At 43.3% G+C, this 22,088-nt stretch overlaps 1 protein-coding gene across 1 annotated transcript in view; it reads left to right on the top strand.

The window, feature by feature from the left end:
* ERBB4 (erb-b2 receptor tyrosine kinase 4) overlaps nt 1-22,088 on the top strand; it is a 981,920-nt gene that overhangs the window by 656,097 nt on the left and 303,735 nt on the right. The window lies entirely within an intron of this gene.

Here is a 22,088-nt window from a genome sequence, read left to right as displayed (position 1 = left end):
ATAAGGAAAAGTTTTTAAAAAACCCTGGGCATGTTTAGTCTTGAGTCAAAAATAGACTGAGGGCGGACCCAATGATACTCTTAAAATATGTTCAGGACTGTTATGAAGAGGATGTCAAGTATCAGAGGGGTAGCTGTGTTAGTCTGGTTCTGTAGAAGCAGCAAAGAGTCCCGTGGCACCTTATAGACTAACAGACGTTTTGCAGCATGAGCTTTCATGGGTGAATACCCACTTCTTCGAATGCAAGAGAAGAAGTGGGTATTCACCCACGAAAGCTCATGCTGCAAAACGTCTGTTAGTCTATAAGGTGCCACAGGACTCTTTGCTGCTTCTATGAAGAGGATGGTGATTGATTGTTCTCGATGGCCAGTGAAAGTAGGAGAAGAAGTAATGGGCTTAATCTGCAGCAAGGGAAATTTAGGTTAGATATTAGGCAAAACTTTCTAACTATAAGGGTAGTTAAGCTCAGGAAGAGGCTTCCAAGGGTAGTCCTGGAGTCCCCATCATTGGAAGCTTTTAAAGACAAGTTGGACACACACCTATCAGGGCTGGTCTGGGGTTACTTCATCCTGCCATAGTGCATGGGGCTGGACTTGATGATCTCTCGAGGTCCCTTCCAGCCCTATATGTCTATGATTCTACTCAGAGCCTGTCTTCAAAGAGCCACTCATTTGGTTAGTCTACACAGAGCAATTTTTGGCTGTATTACCTGCAAGAGTTGGGGAGAGACAGAAATTCCTGCATGCTGCACATCTCTGCACTAATATAGCTTAGGCTAAAAGCTTAAGACTCTACCCAACACCTGGATTCCTTAATCATTGAAGCAGACATACAAAAGAAGTGTCACTTTAATATTTCATATAATTTCTAAAACATTTTGTATATAACCCAGCATGGTCTGCATAAGATCCAAATTCTCGATGACCTATTCATTGTGAACATGTGCCCACTGTACTTCCTTAGCGAGTCAAAGCACATGAAAGCGCTCAGTGTAGTTTTTCACTATTTCTCTCCAGAGTTACTTTTTTAGTTCAACATCTCTCTCTTTCTCTCTGACCCTCCAATCCAGCCAGGAGTATTAGTTATTTACTGAACGGTTCAAAATTATGAGGGAGGAAATCCTAAGGTAAAGAAGCAGTGTCTTTTCAGTGTATTTTAAATATGAACTGCTGCTAATCCAGTTCCTCTTCTTTAGAGTGTAAAGTAATTTGTTCATTTCAGAAATAATGGTTTATGAAACTAAGGTGCAGAGTGTTGTCAAGGCAAAATCCTGTCTCCTATTTGTCTGTAGGACACCTGTGTTAAATGATGATGACAAACTTATTGATGGTAAGAAAAATTTCCCAGCATCAATGGAGAAGCTTCTTTTACTGCTTTCTAGAAGGTATTAATATTAGTAATTAGTATACCTACATTTATAAATGATCTGTATCTTCCTCTAAGACATTAGTATACAAGGGGAGGCATTTTTGGCTAGTGAAAGTGCATCTTTTTCTAAAAAGTAAAAATTGTAACAAATCTTAGTTTTAATTAAGAGAGTAAACACATAGCTGCGTTGTGTGCTTAAGTGGGAAATTCGAAAGGAACCCCCTAAACTGATTTATAAATAGAAGCATCTTAATTTGTTTAGCCTGGAGACGTTTTCAGTGCCCTGTTTACTCTTATCTGGCAAGAATCATTTCATACACTCTGAAAGGATAATTATCCCTGTAGGTGAATCTAATTCACCAAAGGAGAAAGAACTGAATTTTTAATAAAAGGAGGGGTTCTTTTAAAGCATCATAAGTACAGTAATTCTTCTGTATATTCGTGTGCCTCTGTTCTCTTCCTGCCTTCTAATATATTAGTTTGTGTGTGTGTTTTTTCCCCAGCTAGGATTTCTCCATAATCCCTAAAGAAATCTTAACCATGTATAGTGCCATATGGTAGCTTTACTTTACAATGCGGGATGCTAGTCTAGCATGCCATTTTTGCCCTTTGAAAGGATGTGAGTTCAAATCTCTGCTGTGCCAGCTGAGAGTCAGATGCAGATGAAAAGCTGCCAGAGCTTCAGATCACTGTCTGCCGTGCCAAAAAGGTGAAGGACGAGTGGACTCCCGAATGAAATGTGGTTGTCAAAATACTGCTTATTACACAGGGTTTGGGGCAATTTTAGAGAGAACTCAGCCTACTGGATTGTAACATCAAACACAGCACATACTGTACCTAAGACAAATGCATCCCTCTTTTAAGGCATCTCCTTCTCCTTCCCCAACTGCAGTGCCCAATCCCCAGCAGGAGGCCTCTATAGGAAGTGAAGTGCTGAGAATAAGGACACCTAGAAGTTACTTTTCCCCCCTTTTGCACTGCTCCCTTCTGGAATCTGCTTTGATCTCTGTATCCAATGATAATTTGGACCTTAGAAAATGCAAGCATTGCTTAAACTGTCTGCAGAATTTCTCACTTCAACTCACCCTGTTGATTTAAAAAAAAAATACTTTGTGCTGCTTTAGTCAATCACTGACTCCACTGGGAAACAGCAATTGGGCTGAGAATGAAAACCAAACGCAAACATTTAAAACTGGCACACAAGGAGAAGTAATGGACATTGAAGATGGTGCCTGTGTGCGTGATCTATAGAACCGCAGGGTGGTAACTGAGTTGGAAGGAAACGGTGACAGACGGACAGAGTGAGCCGCAGTCACTAACTAGAAAATATTATTCACACCAAGAAAAATGACTCCTAGAAGGAGAGGAACCGTAACACCAGTGAGGTTTTAAATTGACTTTGGGCATTTTAGTATGGCTGAAATTTTGAATAAGGAGAGGGGTCTGCTGAAACAATATGTACTTCAAAAATGCCTTTGCTTTGAATTGTCTTGTGTCACCCCATGGGACAGCATAGGACCTCCTCATGCAGTGCCTCTCTCTCCTTGCATGTGAAAAGCTTTGTTAATGTAGAGTTAAGATTGCAAGCCCTGTGCTACTTGGGATTTTGAAGAACACCAGGATCAGACTCTGCCACACTTCCTGGAGGCAACCCATGATGCCTCTACAGTGATTCCCATGGCAGGGGGTTTGGGCTGGAGGAGCGATGTTCCAAGGCACTACCTGCACAGGGGAATTCTCCCTTAGCCCTTTGAAGGTTTTTTTGCAGGCACTATGTGCGGGCAGATCACGGGGCAGAATCCCTTCTAGGAGTTTGAGTCTCAAAACACAAATATTGCAAAACAGAGAAATGTGGAGTGAAAGTCTCTTTACTTATAACTTACAAGGAGAATGAAAAAAACACAGACACACACACAAAGAAATGCAGATTGAAGGTGACATTCCTCATCCCCTTAACTCTGCCCCTTTTAATGGCAGGAGATTATAGTGCCTTACGTCATCTTCATCCTTTCATCCAATGTGACCTCTGTCAATCAGCAGTTCCAGTACTCCCTGGATTAATGGTGATGTGCAGAGCATGCTGAGCATCCACTGGAGCGCATGGGTAGAAATACTCATGTGGAGTTGTGATGTGCACAAAGAAAATGACTGCTCTCGATCGAAGCAGGTGAGATATCAATTTATGGCTCCCAGGAAACTCCCTGTCTCCCATCAGGGCTAGAAAGCCATGTGTCTTGGACCCACAGAAAATGGTTCCCTTCTAGGGACCTGTGTTTGACTTGGAGGGAGGGGCCCAGCTCTGCCCATCTGAACATCTTCTGACCAGTCCCAAAGCTGCAGCAGCTCAGCAGCCTTCTGGAAAGGCAGTAAATGGCCTTTTCAAAGTGCATTTTTGATTCAAAGTATTGTGGATATGGATTAACAGTAGCTTGGTGCATATGGCCCCTTCCAGCATCAGTATTCTGGAACTACCTTGAATAGAATAGCAACGGGCTGCATACTGATGAAGCTGAGGGAATAAATGAATAAAATATATAAACAAGTGAACTTCCGAAAGCTGGAAAGCCTGTAAAGTTGCGCTGTGCCTGACGAATCCCCTCGCAAACATGACAGGTTTTTTTTGTTTGTTTGTTTTTACACTTTGGGATCACTTATTATATTATCTTGTCTGCAATCAGAAATCTTGTGAAACTAAGAACTGCTAAATTAATTGAATTTTTAGTGTCGGGAGTTTGCCCGGAGGCACTCAACTAACTGGCCTTGATGAGATTTGACTTTCCAAGAGTTTTCTTCTCTTCCCCACCTCAGTCCTTTGTAAAAGAAACCATCTTTTCCATCTACTAATTAACCCTGTGGCCGACAAACAAATCTTTTTTCAGCTTTGAAGACCGCGACTAGCTGCCAGTACAAGTAATGCTGGCTTAAGTTGACTTCATGTGCCATTTTGAACAGAACTTTTCAAGCCCAAGAGGAAGAAAGTCTATTAAACCAAGTGAGGAAAAAAATAACCCAGAGTAGGTTATTTACCTATTTTATTATCTAAATGTTCCTGTCCTTTTACTCACTGGTAACCAATTTTGGGGCCTTTCAGTTTCGCAGTGGGACAGAAATTGTCAACATATGCCCATGATATTTTCTAGCATAATGTACTTGTTTACAAAATGCATTCAGAGGTTCATTTACCTTAAAAAAAAAAAAGAGGACCAAAAAAAAAAGCAGTAAAGCAACAGTCATTTTAACTTGCAGAGACTCTGGCTAACACTACTGAGTTCAGTCCTGAAGACATGCTAACAGCTGCTTTTGTCTAAACCCTCTTCTTGCTCTCATCACACTGCCTGTTCTTGTGTCCTACTTCTTATCTGTCCATTCACTTCAGAAACTCTAGGCCTTTTTCTCCATACAAAGCGGGGACTGGTCCTGGTGGTTCTAGGCATTAACTCTTTCTAGCTTGGTCTCACTTCACTTCACTTCTTGACTCCTTTTCCTATTTCCATGGGGTCAGAGGTGCCCATGAATCTTCAGCATTCTTTCTGGTCCATGGCACATGTTCATATGTCTTGGAGTTCCAATCCTTTTCTCTTCACAGAGTTTTTCCATAGTATCCTAGGTCTTCCATGTCCTTTCTTTCTCTCCTCTTCCTCCCATAATTTCTCGGCTGGTCATTCGTCCATTCTTATCACATATCCAGCCCACCTCAAACATGCACTTTCCAGCCTACTTCATCTTCCTCCTAATGTCTTCCAAGCCCACTCTTTCTAGCATTGTCTACTCTATACTGTAAAACTGCTCTAGAAGAATGTCTGGAATGGATGTAATTTAATCCAAGGGAGGAGGGATAGCTCAGTGGTTTGCGCATTAGCCTGTTAAACCCAGGGTTATGAGTTCAATCCTTGAGGGGGCCACTTAGGAATCTGGGGCAAAATCAGTACTTGGTCCTGCTAATGAAGGCAGGGGGCTGGACTCAATGACCCTTTGGGGTCCCTTCCAGTTCTATGAACTAGGCACATCTCCCTATATTAACCAGTGCTGAATCCCGCTTAACCAGAAGTATAGACAAGGGCACTGTTTCCCTACAGATGAATCTTTTTGGACTAGATTTAATTGCAGAGTGGTGGTAATATTAGAAGATACAGCTTCTACTCCAGGAATAAAGTGTGTTCTGCAACTAAATATGGGGATGAAAGCACTCAGTGGCAAGGTTGCAGTGGTATTGGTCAGAAACAAGCTAGAATGGGAGACTATCCAAAATGTGGTAGGCCATGTTAAAAAAAAAAAAGGAGGCAGTATCCTTTGCTAGACAAGACATTGATCTTACAGCAATTTTATGCCAGTGTTTATACGCTTCAGTACTAAATAATAAAAGAGGCAAAAAAATGGGCATAATTAAAGTAATTTTGTACAGAAGGAAATGGGTTAGCTGAAAATACTGTTGTAACAGAATGCTAACAAGTTTCTAGGATTAGTGGCATAGTAGCAGTTATTAAAGAAAAAGAAAACTAAAGAGACTCTTAGCCATAAACAGAGGTGTCATTAGAGGAGGTTTTGGAACAAATTGATAAAATGAACAGTAATAGGTCACCAGGACCAGATGGTATTCACCCAAGAGTTCTGAAGGAACTCAAATGTGAAATTGCAAGACTACTAACTGTCATCTGTAATCTATCATTTAAATCAGCTTCTGTACCAAATGACTGGAGGATAGCTACTGTGACACCAATTTTTAAAAAGGGCTCCAGAGGAGACCCCTGCAATTACAGACCAGTAAGCCTGACTTCAGTACCAGGCAAACTGGTTGAAACTATAGTAAAGAACAAAATTGTCAGACACATAGATGAACATAATTTGTTGGGGGAATAGTCAACATGGTTTTTGTAAAGGGAAATCATGACTCACCAATCTATTATAATTCTTTGAGGGGGTCAACAAGCATGTGGACAAGGGAGATCCAGGGGATCAGAGAGCCTTTCACAAAGTCCCTCATCAAAGGCTCTTAAGCAAAGTAAGAAGTCCTGGGATAAGAGGGAAGGTTCTCTCATGAACTGGTAACTGGTTAAAAGATCGGAAACAAAGGGTAGAAATAAATGGTCAGTTTTCAGACTGGAGAGAGGTAAATACTGGTGTCCTCCAGGGGTCTGTACTGGGTCCAGTTCTATTTAACATATTCATAAACGATCTGGAAAAGGGGTAAACAGTGAGGTAGAAAAATTTGCAGATGGTACAAAACTACTCAAGATAGTAAAGTCCCAGGCAGACTGTGAAGAGCTACAAAAAGATCTCTCAAAGCTGGATGACTGGGCAACAAAATGGCAGATGAAATTCAGTGTTGATAAATGCAAAGTAATGCACACTTGAAAACATAATTCCAACTATACATATAAAATTATGGGGTCTAAATTAGCTGTTAGCACTCAGGAAAGAGATCTTGCAGTCATTGTGGATAGTTCTTATAAAACGTCTACTCAATGTGCAGCGGCAGTCAAAAAAGTGAACAGAATGTTGGGAATCATTAAGAAAGGGATAGGTAATAAGACAGAAAATATCATATTGCCTCTATATAAATCCATAGTACACCCACATCTTGAATACTGCATGCAGATGTGATTGCCCCATTTCAAAAAAGATATATTGGCCTTGGAAAAGTTTCAGAAAAGGGCAACACAAATTATTAGAGTTATGGAACGGCTGCTGTATGAGGAGATATTAATCAGACTGGGACTTTGCAGCTTGGAAAAGAGGTAACTAAGAGGGAATATGATAGAGGTCTATAAAATCATGACTGGAGTGGAGAAAGTAAATAAGGAAGTGTTACTTACTCCTTCTCATAACACAAGAACTAGGGGGTCACCAAATGAAATCAATAGGCAGCAGGTTTAAAACAAACAAAAGGAAGTATTTTTTCACACAATGCAGTCAACCTGTGGATTTCCTTGCCAGAGGATGTTGTGAAGGCCACTCAAAAAAGAACTAGATAATTTCATGGAGAGTAGGTCCATCAATGGCTGTTAGCCAGGATGGGCAGGGATGGTGTCCCTAGCCTCTGTTTGCCAGAAGCTGGAAATGGGCTACAGGGGATTGATCACTTGATGATTCCCTGATCTGTTCATTCCCTCTGGGGCACCTGGCATTGGCCACTGTCAGAAGACAGGATACTGGGCTAGATGGACCTTTGGTCTGACCCAGTATGGCCGTTCTTATTAACATTACTGACTACTATGGTTACAGCCACATTATTTAGTTTCCAGTCACACTTTTTATCGATCTCTATAGCCCCCATCATGGTAAGATCAACTCCTATCAGATGAAAAAGCAGTTATTTCACAGTACTCAATTTGCCAGAGAGCAGAGGGAGGTTTTGTAGCCTGCACATAGTTTCAATACAGAACATTTTCAAGTGAAAGGCACAAGCCTATCAAGCCTTAAAAAGTGTTAACTGGAATTCCTGTTCTAATAGTTGATGATGTCTCTCAGGCATGGCTAACAACATATACAGGAAATGTGATATCTTATTTAAAGGGAATGTAAGTAAGAAATTTCAAATTCAGTGGATATGGACTCCACTTTGGAGTCCAGCCAGTAGCTTATTAGGTCATGCGTAACATTAAACTTGATCCATCCCAAATACAAGACAGTAGGCAAATGCCTGTACTGAAACACATCTGGAATCAACTGGAGCACTGCTGCAGGATTATCCCAGCCTATAGCTACATTATGACAGTTTGTAAAGAAAGAGGTTCCATGGAGCTGGGACAATCAAGTTATATAGCTTTTCAGAGAATGAAGGATATCGTCATTAGATCCAGTTCTTAGGGGTTTTTTATTTCATTTTATAAGGACAAGGAGTTTCTCCATGTTGTTGCCTTGTTGGATGGACATGGGGCAGCTCCGCTCCGAGTAGAAGGCCATTGGCCTTCGTGTCAAGTGCGTTAACCAAGACTCATTATGAGAAGCGCTTACCATAGAATTAATCATTGATTGGGATAGATGGATAGATAGATGGATGTAGCAAGAAAGTCCCAATAACATCAGATGACTAGCTTCTAGATAGTGTACTGGCAAAGCCACTGCATTCAGATGCCACCTCCCTATCCCAGCTGCCCCCCCCCTCGCCCCCCCAAAAAATACTGTAGAAGATGCTACTGATACTAGAGTCATTTGACTTTCAAGTAGAAAAATGCTCCTGGAAAGGAAGTAGCAGTGGCAAACTGCCATGCTACATTTACTCTCAAGACACCTCACATAAAGAGTCAATGCTAGAGGAGCAGGGACAGTCTCTCAGTTACATATCTCAGCAGTTGGGAGAGATAAATTGAGAGCTGCTACTGGCAGACATGAAACATTGAAGGGCTTGATCAAAATATTACATAGCAAATGGCCTGACAAGGAAAGCGTTTAAAGCAAAGTTGTGGCCAGACTGGCAGCATAAGGACGAGTTAGCTGAGAGAATAAAAACACTGCTAGAGGACAGGAGTACCGCAAGAATTCTGAGTAGAATATTGGAGAGCCATCCTGGGTTTGTTCCGTGTGGATGAGGTGATCTGAAGTTTGTTTTGCAATGAACTAACCCAGCTGGTTTGTTTAGAAGTTCACTTTGGCTACCAGGCCTGCTCTCTATTAGACATCTCAGCGAGGCCCGGTCGCTACCCTTCCTGTCCTGCAATTGGATGCTTACTCCACGGCCCCATCTCTCTTCTGCAGACTCTATTGACTGTTGTCAAGTAGGGTTTCAGTCTGTGCACTCACAAAAGGGTCTCTGGGGGACAAGAATGGGATGGGTCCCCAGCAGGGCAGCGGGAGACAGAAAATACCCACCAGGCCTGCTGTCATCAGCTATGATTAGCTAGTCATAATACCCTAGTCTATGGAGATTCACCATGTGGTTGGGATTACAAGGCTTCCGTCCAGTGCATCCGTGCAGAGAACTATGGGGCGCTCCCGTAGTAACACAGCTGGGAGCAGTGAGCGTGGCACTGTTTCCACGTGCCTTTTGCCATGTGGTCTGCTACTTGCTTCTGAAAGGACCTGTCTAGAGGCTGCTTGTAGAGTCTGCAGGTGTGATAGCAGCTATCTGATGCCCCCTGCAATCACAGGGGAGCAGCGTCAGAATCCCCTGCACTGGCCACCCATGCTTAATGATGTAGACCACACACTGAATTAATATTCTATGTCCTCTGGAGAGAAGCTGTAATCACAGCACCAACGCCAGACAAGAAATTGGGCCTGGATCCAACATGAGAGGACAAAAAGGATTATCTTCTTGCAGCTTATCTTACCACCTATCTGGAGCTGATCCGTCTGACAGATCAGAAAGCTATGCTGTATCACTCTTTTAGTCAGACCTGGCATGTGCAAGCCATTGGTCATGGGCTGCAGTTCAAGAGTGAAGAATTTTAAATGTCCCATGGAGTGGGAAGCAGAACATATGACTACAAGTCCCATGTATCTTCTATTAAATGGTGTTATAGGACACTTGGCACCAGGAGCCCTGAACATGTGAAAGGAGACTGCCAGGGACACACTGGATTTGGATAGTGGGCTCATAGAAATTCTGGGTAGTGCCCGTCAGGATTATCACCTGAGAATTGTTAATAGACAGAAGCAACTACTTCCAATTCTGGGAGGTCTGATCGTGACACACCTATGTTCCCTCTGTCAAGCCTGCTCACAGACCTGCTGGCTTCCAGTGGGGATTTAGGGAGGAGGCAGGATTCCATTGCAATTCCTTCCCTTAGTCAACTGGCAGTGCTCTTTGGGCAGGCAAGCTTCATCTCCTCCTCCCCTTTCCCTGCTGCCCTACCAGCGCTCAGCCAACAGGGAGTAGCTGGCTGAGAGCAGAGAAGGGGATTAGGGAAGCGATGCACTTGAAATTCAACAGATTTATCAGCTGTGAGATGTTCAGAGGGCCACAGCTGTGTTTTTTGTCACGAAAATCCTTTTAGCGCGGCAGCAATTTGCTATTGTCCGCGAGTCGCTAAGATGAGCACAATCAAATAATCGGGTGTTAAAAGAGAAATTATTAGGAAGGAACAAACTGCTGTGTTGTTGTTTTGGGTGAGATATTTACCGGTGACTGTAAGCACCCTCCCCTGCTCTACGGTCATAGTCCACACATTATGCAGTGTCCAAAATTGCCCCCTTCCAACAAAAAAAAGAAAAATAAGATGAGCTTGGGTACGTTTATACTACCCGCCGGATCGGTGGATAGTAATCCATCTATCGGGGCTCGATTTATCGCGTCTCGTCTAGACACGATAAATCGATCCGCGAATTGATTCCTGTACTCCACCTCAGCAGGAGGAGTAAGCAGCGTCGATGGGGGAGCCGCGGCAGTCGACTCGCCGCCTTGAGGATGGCCAGCTAAGTCTAACTAAGATACTTCAACTTAGTTGCGTATCTTAGGGCTTGGCTACACTTACAAATTTGCAGCGCTGCAGCAGGGTGTGAAAACACACCCTCTCCAGCGCTGCAAATTGCGGCGCTGCAAAGCGCCAGTGTGGTCAAAGCCCCAGCGCTGGGAGCGCGGCTCCCAGCGCTGTCCGTTATTCCCCACAGGGAGGTGGAGTACGGACAGCACTGGGAGAGCTTTCTCCCAGCGCTGGTGCTTTGACTACACTTAGTGCTTCAAAGCGCTGCCGCGGCAGCGCTTTGAAGTGCTAAGTGTAGCCACAGCCTTAGTTCGATCCCCCCCCTCCCCAGTGTAGACCAGCCCTTATGGTTCCTTCCTCTTGACTTCTCAGCCCACACCCTAGGTCCGCTCCCTCTCTCACAGAGCCTCTCTCACCTTTCTTATACACAGGTGAAATAACAAGCTGTTTGCATCTGTGAGATAGCATAATCTACCTAGTTCTTCCCTAGAACAAGCTGCTTACCTTAGTGCAAACATGCCCAGCCGATGGTCCTGCCCTTACATTAAATCTTTGTCTTTTGCTAATAGGTGTTATAAACAAACCGACCATTTGTCTCTGACTGTTGGAGCAGTAATGCCCTTCTTATTTAGCAGAAGCGTGTCTCTTATTGGCATCAGCCAAGTGGTACCGTCCATAGACACTTGGTTAAACTTTATCAGAGACTCATTATCACTTGAATAACTTGATTTCATTTTTTTTTTAAACAGAAGCCAAAAGATTTTGATTCTTTCATTGCTGAAGCAGCGGGGGGTGGAAGTCTGTATGTCCCCGGCATGGGAGTATGAACAGTGACACAGACATAGATTCTGTGTGATGAATACTTTATCACTTATTTTACACATGCCATATACATGAAAATAAGATGTATTTCTTTCCTTTGCTTTTTCTATGTTAGATTATATTTGTTGCCGAAATTGCACAATAAAAATGGCAAACGCCTTTATGAAAGCAGGAAGAGAAGTTGCTTTAAGATAAACATTTCTATTGTGCTTATGACTGTTACGATTAATTCTTCTTATAGTGCCATATACGTATATTATATTCTAAGAAACTACGTTAAAAAAATGTTATGATTGTAAAATGAAGCACTCAGAAGTTTGAAGATGTCAGAATTGAGGTTGCCTGTGCAGCCTTAATTCAGGTCCCCATGTATCTACATTATAATGCAGTCTGTAATTACATGATCGCATAACTATTCTCCTGCAGTACCCCTGCCTTGTGAAAGTGGGGAATGTGAAGTTGAGTTGAACTTGTAGAGTTGGTCCATCAGTTACCAGATCAAAGCAGATTACATGGAGTGGGAAGACATGGTCAGAACGGAAGGACAAAAGGTTTTAGCTGCTGAGTTTTGATCCACCTGGAGTTCAGAGAGATGAGTGAGGTGAACTAGGCAGCAGTTGTTGTTGTCAACAATAATGATGATGATAATTAATACTTGACACTTTTGGAGCACATTCCATTCAAGAATTTCAACGTACCTTGCTTTAATGAATTTGGCCTCAATAACACGCCTGTGAGCTAGCTAAGCTTTTACTCTTCCCATTTATCCTAGGGGAACTGAGTGGTTGAGTGACCCACCTAACATGAAAATGATCCCAACTCACTTGGATACGAGTGAAGAAAGGCAGCAGTGCAGACTGCTTTTAGATTTTGATGGAAGGGGTAAGAGCAGCACTGTGGAAAGTGAGAGTGTGCAGCAGGCCAGGAAAAGGGAGAAGGAGATTAAAGAAACAGTCACCTCCAAATACAGGTCACACACGTCCTTTAAGAAGGTATCCACTGATTTACTGTAAGTCACGATAATGCAAGTTCAGCAACAGGAACAAAAACCCCAGATGATATAGTCTCTATCGTTATAGTTTATGTGAGGATTTTACCTTTAATCATGCTCTTAAGCTCTGTGGCTCAGAACAAGATGATAATAGGTAGAGTCTTTTTTGCTTTATTTGCTTCATTTAGCTGCTTTTGTTGTTGTCTCCAGTTATTTGCTCTGACTCTCCATTGCCATGAACTTTCTACAGTCATTTACACTAGTGCAAATCAGGGTGATAATGCTTTAGACTCACTGTGCACTGGTGCAAGTAACTGCACAAGGTCCACCGAGAATGAGGCCCATTGACCCAACATTCAGTTATACGCTAATTTACAACTCCCTGCAAATACAGAAGATGCTTGGAATTGGTGATGGAAATCCAGCATGTTTACTGGTAAAGGCTGGAATAATGTGTTTGGTTTGTTTAAATTTTGTATTATTGTGCTGGATGAAAGACTCGCCTTTAAAAAAGGCACGGTCAGCCTGCATATCAATTAAAATCTGATTTCCCTCTGCACTGCAACCATAAAAAACTGAAACCAAAACCAGGCGGGGCAAGTATGTGCTATGCATTTAATATTAATTTGACTTTGTGTACTTGGGACCAGAATTTTCAAAAGATCCCAGCACCCATCAAGTGGGTCCAGGTTTTCAAAAAAGCTCAGCTCCCTGTTAGACTCCATGTTGAATGCTGAATGATTTTGAAAATCTGGCTATAGGTGCTACAATGGGAGCGAATGATTGCTGTGTGCTTTGAAAATTTGGTCCCATGCATGGTCGGCATGTATCACTGAACACAGTGGAACAGAAATAAAGAATATTTTGCCATTACTGCCAAGCTTTGAACTGGCTTCCAGCTAATGACCCAGATAATCTTTACTTGAAATTGTATAATTGAGATGGAAGGCTGTCCGGGGTTTCTAGTTGATACACAGCATCCGCATCCATGAGCTTTTGACTATGGTCATTGAGCCGAAATACAGAAGGTTAAATCTCTCATTTTCATTATCCAACTGCCCCCATTTCCCCAATACAAATGTGACATTTCAATTTTACACAGTCCAACTCTTCTTAAATCATCTGTACAAAAACTTCAGATCTTGATTGATGATGGATGAGCTATTTTCTCCTAAACCACCCAGTTCTCATTACCCTTTAAAGACATAGCTTATTAATAATGGACCTGAAGTGTTTTCCCAGTGGGCCATCAGCAATCCACTGTGCTAGTAGCTCAAAAGATTTGGTTTAGGGAGCAGGCATGGAATTTCTAGGCCAAAGCCATTCCGGAGGTGATGTATTCAGCTTCCTGGATGAAATATGACAAGGTTGTAAGAGTAATACAGTATATGACAACAGATCAGTGGGTGATAATGGGGAAGATGTGGCAATGTCAGCATCCGGAGAGGTATCAGCAATGGTAATGGATGCTGACTTTGAAAATTAAGGACAGACAGCCTCAGTCTGGAATATCTAATTTGTATGTGTAGGATACATCTTGCATGATATACTGTGAAACAGAGCTTTTGTTTGGTTTGCAGAGAAAAGTCTTAGGAGGTTTAAGATGGTCTCCAGTTTTGTTTCTGAAATTCAGATTTGCAATCTCTCTTCTGACTGGTTACAGTGGATGTTTGACGACATCCTTGTGCCCTGTTGAATACTTACTGTTCCCCACCCTCCTTAAAAATAAAATGCTAACAAAACATGGTCTCTCTCTCTCTCTTGCCTTGCCATCTGGTTTGATAAATCCCAAGGTAGAACTTTAATTTTTAATCTGGAGCAGTAATATCACTTTTAGATCCAATGGAGAAAATATTTAGGGCCAGATTTGGCTCTCAGAAAGGCACACGCAGCCTCCATTTGAAATAGGAGTGAAAGCAGTCAGAGTTACTCGCAGTTAAGGATACCTTACGGGATCTGAAAATACCTCACTACCTTAATCTGGACAGGAAACTGGGAGAAGTAGAACATCAGTGATTGTGCTGACAGGCCATTTGTGACTGTTCAGGAGAAGAGCCCTTCCTGTGTTGCTTGAACAGATGGATAAGAAGAGAGGTCCCTGCCCCAGAGAACTTACAGTCTAAACAATGTGCAGACAAAGATGGGGGAAGGGATGCAAAAAAAGCCTTTTCCTTCGCCTACTGTTCAATTATATTTTTTCTATTATATTGATCATATGTGCTTTTTTATAAGAGCTTTTTCCTTCATACTTCTGCCTTATTCTACAATGAAGTCATAATCCTGGTTGCTAACATCACAACTGCCATGCCATGGTAAAGGTTAAAGCTGGTCAAGCTGTTCATTACAAATAATATTTGTGATGGATTTACCCACTTTTGCTAATTAGCAGACCAGTTATAAACTGATCCTGATGTTCTCATCTGCTCATTTTTCATAAATATTCTCTGCGTGAGACATTTTTGCCCTATTGGTTGTCTGTGAACTGTTTGCTTTAGCGGGGAGTTACTAATGTTGTGTGATAGGTTACCTAAGTCACATGGTAAGAGTTCTGCTCCATTATTGGCTGATTGAAACTTTTTAAGGAGCAGATATTATGGGTTGCTCATTTCTGGTCTGACATTCTGGGTGAATAATCATTCATAAAATATTAGAAATTCATAAATATTTATTTTTTCTCAAACGACTGGCAGCTCTGCAAATAACAAGTACAGTGTCCTCATGACTCATAACAAACTGAACTTCGTGCTTTATTTTAAGAAAATATTGGAGTGACAGGATTTCTCCTCCTCCCCCCCCCTTTTTTTTTTTGAACCAGTTAAGTAGCTCTAGTAATGATGATAAAGATTTTCCATTCAGTTCAGAATCAAGTGTCAAGAGTAGATGGGGCTATTCTCTGCTCTCAGAATCTGTTGTAGCCTTTATACTGGAGTGGAAGACGATGTTCTTTTTAGAGCCAAATCTCAGGGCAGATTTTCAAAAACACCTAACGTAGCCCACAGGACTTGTGCTCCAGAATCCTTTATCCCACTTTTTAAGTCTCCCCTGGTGGAAACTCTAAGGCTGACTTTTACCCAATATATTGGGTATTTCAGGCAGCAGCGGACCGAGCTTAGAGTGCAATACCTGCTATATTAGGCAGAAGTGCAATGATTAGACACTAATAACTTTCCAAATTTGCAAAAAGGATTTTAAAAGCAAAAGAGGACAAAAGCTAAAAATGATTATATTTAAGTAAATGATATTTAAAATACATTCCCATTGTGAACATCTCTTTCCAGTGCTTCTTGTACAGAGATTAGCTCCTATCTGCACAGTTAAAGAGCATAAAATGCACTAAGGGAGCTGTCATTCCATTTCCTACTCTAATCTCCCAGAAAGAGTTCGGCAAAAAGAAACTTCAGGTGTTTCATATGGAGGGGGGGAAGGAGGCAGGGAAGGGAAGTCTGTCAGTATTTTATTTTTTGGTCCACCTTTCTCTACCAACTTGTTTTCATAATCTGGAATCTCTGCCTTTTTTCCTTTTGTTTATTGTTTAACATTATCTCTTGCTTTCAGTGCAGTAAATTAAAATTAGATGATGACTTTATGATGATGAGTTCATTATACTGTAACTCTATTGTATATTGATTACATTTGTGCTTCATTTGCTTAACACATATCAGGGTTTATTAGGTCTTCCCAAGTATTGTTCTTGGTAAAAGAGCAGCAGGAAGCAAATCGCATTGGGGCCAGATGCCTGGGCCAGTGTAAATGAAATGTAGTTCCACAGAAGTCAATGGAGTGGTCTGATTTGCACCAGCTGAGGACCTGGCTCAAGAGGACAAAGAAGAGAGCAAACTGAAGAAGAGGAGTGAATGTGGATTCAACAGAAAGGGGGGAGGAGGAGAACAAAAGTATTTGAAAGAAAAAACTAACCTCGGAACATGCATTAGCTTTCTTATCTGTAAAGGCCAGATTCTAAGATCCTTTGTCCAGTTTGCTAGTGCCTTCCTCCATGAGTGACCTTGTAAACTTCAGTGAGATAATCCTTGGACCGGGGGACTATTCTTTGGGAAATAAGGGTATCCGAATCTGGCTCTAAGAAAGGCCAGGGCAGACAAGAAGTGGGTGAGGTTCTGTGGCTTGCAATGAACAGAAGGTCAAACCAGCTGATCACAATGGTCACTTCTCACCTCAAAGTCTATGCATGCAATGCTTATTATTGAAATGAAGGGTTGCTAATAGAAGTCAGAGAACTTTTTACGTTTTCCTTGAGTTAACATTAGTGGTGACAGCTTGTGATTTATTGTAGTTGCAGGAAAGGGGCCTGATTCTTAAACCCTTATTCACAATTAATAGCTTCGTACTCTGTGTGTAGCCCCATTGAAACGAGTGGAACTATCATAGAATAAAGGGCTATTGAGTGTATCAGAATGTACAGAAGTTTCCTACCAAGCAAACCGAGACCGTTTTTGATAAGCATTGTCAAGTGAATGCATGTATAAATAAATTATGCCTTTGGCAGATATTCGGATATATCAATTGTTAGCAACACTATTTAAAATCCATTTGTAAATGTTTAGCAGGAGATGAAGGTAGATCTTCAATGTATGTCAGACAATATTTTTTGGATCAGGATTCTGGGCAGATTTGCTAATCGTGTGTTGATGGGATAAAAAGGAGAAATGGTCGCTGATCATGTTTTCAAAAGTCCTGCTAAATCCTGCCTTTCTCTTGGGATGGAATTGCTAACAGCTGCTGTGCGGGATATGTCAGGGATCATAAGAATATCATACAGACAGATCAGTAGTCTACCTCTAATCTGGATTCCTTTCTGTGCAAAATAGTTATTATTGTCTCCATTTTAAGCCCTTTTTCAGTGGAAAAGACAAGCTCTTAAACCAAAGGTTTCCTAGAAATAAATGTCAATACCGGTAACTGATTAATGTGGAGGAAGGAGGAGTTTGCATGTGATCCCTTATTTAATATGTTATTTTATGGAGACTATCTCCTTTGTATGGTCTGTAAATCCTAATATTCGTAGTGAAAAATGCAGGGTCTTATTTCCTTCGTGTTTGTAGATGTTAATATTCTCCTGAGAAGTTTTTAAAAGATTTGCTCTGGATCTGTAGACTACAAATAACTTTAATCATCAGCAGAGTAGTCAAGATTTACTTTTAATGTCTCGTTAAGAAGGATGCCACTCTTAGCAACAATAGCACCTGTTAATGTTATTTGAAGATGCCATTAGTAAGGAACCTTCAAATTTTCTTTGCTAGGACTTGCATCTGTGACACTGAGTGGCTCATGGGGTTTTAACTGCACAGGTCTTAGTAACTGTAATGAGAGTCATGTGGCTAAAAGTTTTGTCCAGGGCTTTGAAGCACTGAAAAACAAGAAAGGAAACAGTGGAACCAACAGGATTTCTGGAAGGTGAAAAACAATTGTTTTGAAAAGAAATCCTGCTGCTGCTTCTACCTCGAGTAGAATAGCCTTCTCTATTGAAATTTGAGGAATCAGATCTTTAAGGAGATAGAGAAATAAGGAATGCTTTAAAAAAAAGTATTGCCACAGAAATTATGTTATGACTAGATACGAATAACTTCACAAATTAGCCGAAAATATTTTAGAAACAAAGAGGACAAACAGTAAAAAAGATTATATTTCAGTCAGTTATATTTAAAGTACGTTTCCATTGTGAGTATCACTTTCTAATACTTCTTGTACATGGATTAGCTCCTATCTGCACAGTTAAAGAGCGTAACATGCACTAAGGGGGCTGTCATTCTATTGCCTAGTCTAATCTGCAAGAAGAGTTCAGGGAAAAGGAACTTCAGGTGTTTCATAGAGGGGAAAGTCTGTAGGGTTTTTGTCTGCCTACTTGTCTGTTTTTCTCTTGCTTGCACTGCTGTAAATTACAATTCTTACGTTCAAGGAAACATTACAACTATCAGGTTAAAGCCCCCAAAAGTGAGATCCTCACTCCTGCTCTGGCCCCTTTCTGCCAGGGGAAAGGACTGGAGCAGCGTAAAGGGGGCTGTAAGCTGGGGAAGGATTTCTGAGGATAGCTGCATGTTGCCTAAGAACTAGGGTGACCATATGTCCTGTTTTGGCTGGGACAGTCCCCCTTTTTAAGCCCTGTCCTGGACGTCCTGACGTTTCTGGCAAAAATGGACATTTGTCCCAGTTGCAAGGTGCTCTGATCAGTTGGCAAGAGCAAATGAAACACATGCCCAGTTTAGCCAGAAAAGTGGGTTGCATCCCCTCGGGGGGATGCAGAGGAACATTTGGAGAGGCCAGTGGCGACACGAGGTGCTGGGTGGTGGCTCTTGGGCAGTCAGCCCAGGTCTCAGGCAGTCAACCTCAGCCCCAGTCCCAGGTAGCCAGCCCAGGGCAGTGCGGGGCTCGGGTGGTCAGCCCCAGGGCCAAGTAGCATGGGGCTTGGGCAAGCAGCAATGCCAAGTGGCTCAGGACAGCCCTGTGTGGGGTAGGGGCGGGGCTCAGGATGCCAGGCTGCTCAGGACAGCCCCGCACTGTGTCCCAATTTTACTTTGGTAAATATAGTCACCCTACCAAGGACCCCATCACAAGCCCTGGCATATATGGTGTCCTCAGTAACGGAAGGTGCGTTTCAGAGCAGGGGTGGAGCAAATCTATGTCACGGCAGAGATTCTGGGCTGTGCTGCCATCCACAGGGGCTGGGGATTGGCTGCGGTCATTAAGACAGCTTCTCAGTGTTGTCCATTGCTTCAAGGACAACTTTACACCCTGGAGCAACCCATTCAGAATGGTGCAAAGCCATCTGAGCCCTTCCTTGCCTTGTGCTGTGAGTTCTGTGCCGTGCCACTTGGAGGCACAGCACCAAATCTCTCACCCCTAGAGTTTTCCATAGTGGATCTTCTGTGTATTTTGGATAAAAGCAGAGGAGTTTCATCTTAGCGACTTGTTCTGAAAAAGAACAAAGCAGGAGATGCAGAATTGTTTACTGAACCAGTTTCAATTACAAAACTCACTTTTTCTGATGACAACTCTCCAAGAATAGGAGACTTTCATCAAGGGAATGCAAAATATTTTTGGGGATATAATCAATGGTGTTTACTGAGCTTTTTTTTCCATGGAAATTTTTGACAAAAGTGGAAAGAAAAGTTTTCATCTAAATTCTCCAAGGAAAATTTCATTTTTTTCACCAGAAGTTCAAAAACCAAAATATTTTGTCCGGAAACTGAAATATCTTGATTTGATTTGCAAATGCTGCCACGGGGCCTTATGGAAGTTTTAGTCCGGGTGCCTCATGATCCCATTCTACTCTATAGACTGGGCTCCCTATTGAGACTACAATTCCCACTATGCACCATTGTCTCCCTAATAAGAAGTGGCAATGCCTCATGAGAGTTCCTGATCGTGGTGCATCATAGGAGAGGCAATCTTGTTGGGGAGCACAGCCCATAGAGATGAATGGGGAGAACTGCAGTTCCCAAATCAAAATGTTTCTGGGTTTGGGTGTTTTGGTTTTTTGATGAGAAATTGAAGCCAACATTTTCACACACAAAAATCCTTTTGTCAAAACCCCCAATTTTCCATCATAAAACAGTTTAGATGGAAAAAAGAATAATTAATTGCTGATAATTAGAAATTAAATATATGGTTGAGAAGACATGCACTTGAAAGGAAAGAGGCTATTTCTCTTACCCCGGTGATAACATGTGGCCCAGTCCTAATAAATACTCTGTCTGTTTCCACTCCCCTGCTGCATACATCCGTTATGCGAAGGGCTGCAAGGAGGGTGGTGGTATCGGTCAGGAGAATTCTCAATTGCCTGAGGAAGGACAAAGGAGCTGTGTCTGGCATCTAGAACCTGGCCCATAAGGCCAAAGTGTGGTCCACAAACACACAGCTTTTCTCCGCTACTGTATTTCAGGTGCATGAGAGAATGTGGCCTTTATCGTAGAAGGCTCTAGAGCAGGGGTGGGCAAACTTTTTGACCTGAGGGCCACATTGGGGTTGCAAAACTGTATGGAGGGCCGGGTAGCAAAGGCTGTGCCTCCCCAAACAGCTTGACCCCTGCCCCCATCCACCCCCTCTCACTTCCCGCCTCCTGACTGCCCCCTCAGGACCCCTGACCCATCCAACCCCCGCTGCTCCTTGTCCCCTAACCGCTCCCTCCCAGGACCCCCACCCCTAACTGCCCCCCAAAACCCCACCCCCTATTCAACCCCCCTTCTCCTAGTCCCCTGACTACCCCCCAACCCTTATCCACACCCCCGCCCCCTGACAGGCCACCTGGGACTCCCATGCTTATCCAACCCCCCCCCCAGTTCCCCATCCCCTGACAGCCCCACCGAACCTCTGCCCCTTATCCAACCCCACGGCCCTGGCCCCCTTACCATGCCGCTCAGAGCAGCATGTCTGGCAGCCACATCACCCAGCCAGAGCCAGACACGCTGCCATACTGCTCTGCAGGAGCGTGCAACCCTGCCATCCAGAGCGCTGCCCATGCGGGAGCGTGGCTGCAGGGGAGGGGGATAGCGGAGGAGGGGCCGGAGGCTAGCCTCCCCAGCCGGGAGCTCAGGGGCCGGGCAGGACGGTCCTGCGGGCCGCCGTAGTTTGCCCACCTCTGCTGTAAGAGCAGCCTGCGGGGTTGCTGTAATTCAGTAGTTCTCAAACTTTTTGTACTGGCAATCTCTTTCATACAGCATGACTCCTTTGTGCTCATATAGATACCCCCTCCCCCCACACACACTTAAAGTTACATATACCAATGTCTACAGGAGTCTAAATTGGGGTACTGGAATCTAAGTTACATATCATCTCTGAATTTGGACCTGTGAGTATGAAGCGGGGCAGGGAGAAAAGAATCGCAGAGAAGGTGAGAGGGTAGACAGAGGGTCAAAGGAATAAGAGGAAAGGGGTTGTGGCAGATGGGGAGGTGGAAAGAAAAGATACCTGTCAGGAAAGAAAGTGAAAAGGGGGATGGCTGATTGGAGAAACATGGGAAGAGAATTGGAAACTGATAGAGGAGAGAAGGGAAGGTGGGAAAGAGAAGGGAGGGAAGCAAAAGGAATGAAGGAAGGAGGGTGTGGAAAACAGGATGTTGAGGAGAAGAACTGGGAAGGGGGATAGAAGAGGAAGGGGATGGAAAGAGATGGATAGAGGTGGTGGAAAAAGTAGGATGTGAAAAGGAGGCTGGATGGAAAAAATGTGAAAGGGAAATGGATGGTGGAGATTAGGAGGAGATATGGAAAGGGGGCTAGAAGGAGAAGGTTAGGAGGAGGGATGGAGGGAGGAGGGTCGGGCAGTTGCTCCGGGCCTCTCGTTTGGCGGCAGCTGTGGTGGGTCCGGGGCGCTGTAACCCGAAACCTCCCGCCCCTGAGTGCAGCGGAGGAAGGAGGAAGCGGCTCGGGCCGGCAGTGAGTGTGTCCCACACCAAGGGGGGAGCGCTCCGGTTTGTTCACTGGCGCTTATGGCAGCTGCAGGGGGGGGGTGTCTGTGCCTCCTTTGTGGGGCTCTCCCGGCCCCGGGTGGGATCTCGGTGCCCCCTGCTCCTGCGGCCTCCCCGGCCCCACCCT

Source organism: Mauremys mutica, chromosome 10, assembly GCF_020497125.1.
Source record: "Mauremys mutica isolate MM-2020 ecotype Southern chromosome 10, ASM2049712v1, whole genome shotgun sequence".
NCBI classification, from domain to species: Eukaryota; Metazoa; Chordata; order Testudines; family Geoemydidae; genus Mauremys; species Mauremys mutica.
This window is presented reverse-complemented; position numbering and strand designations above follow the sequence as displayed.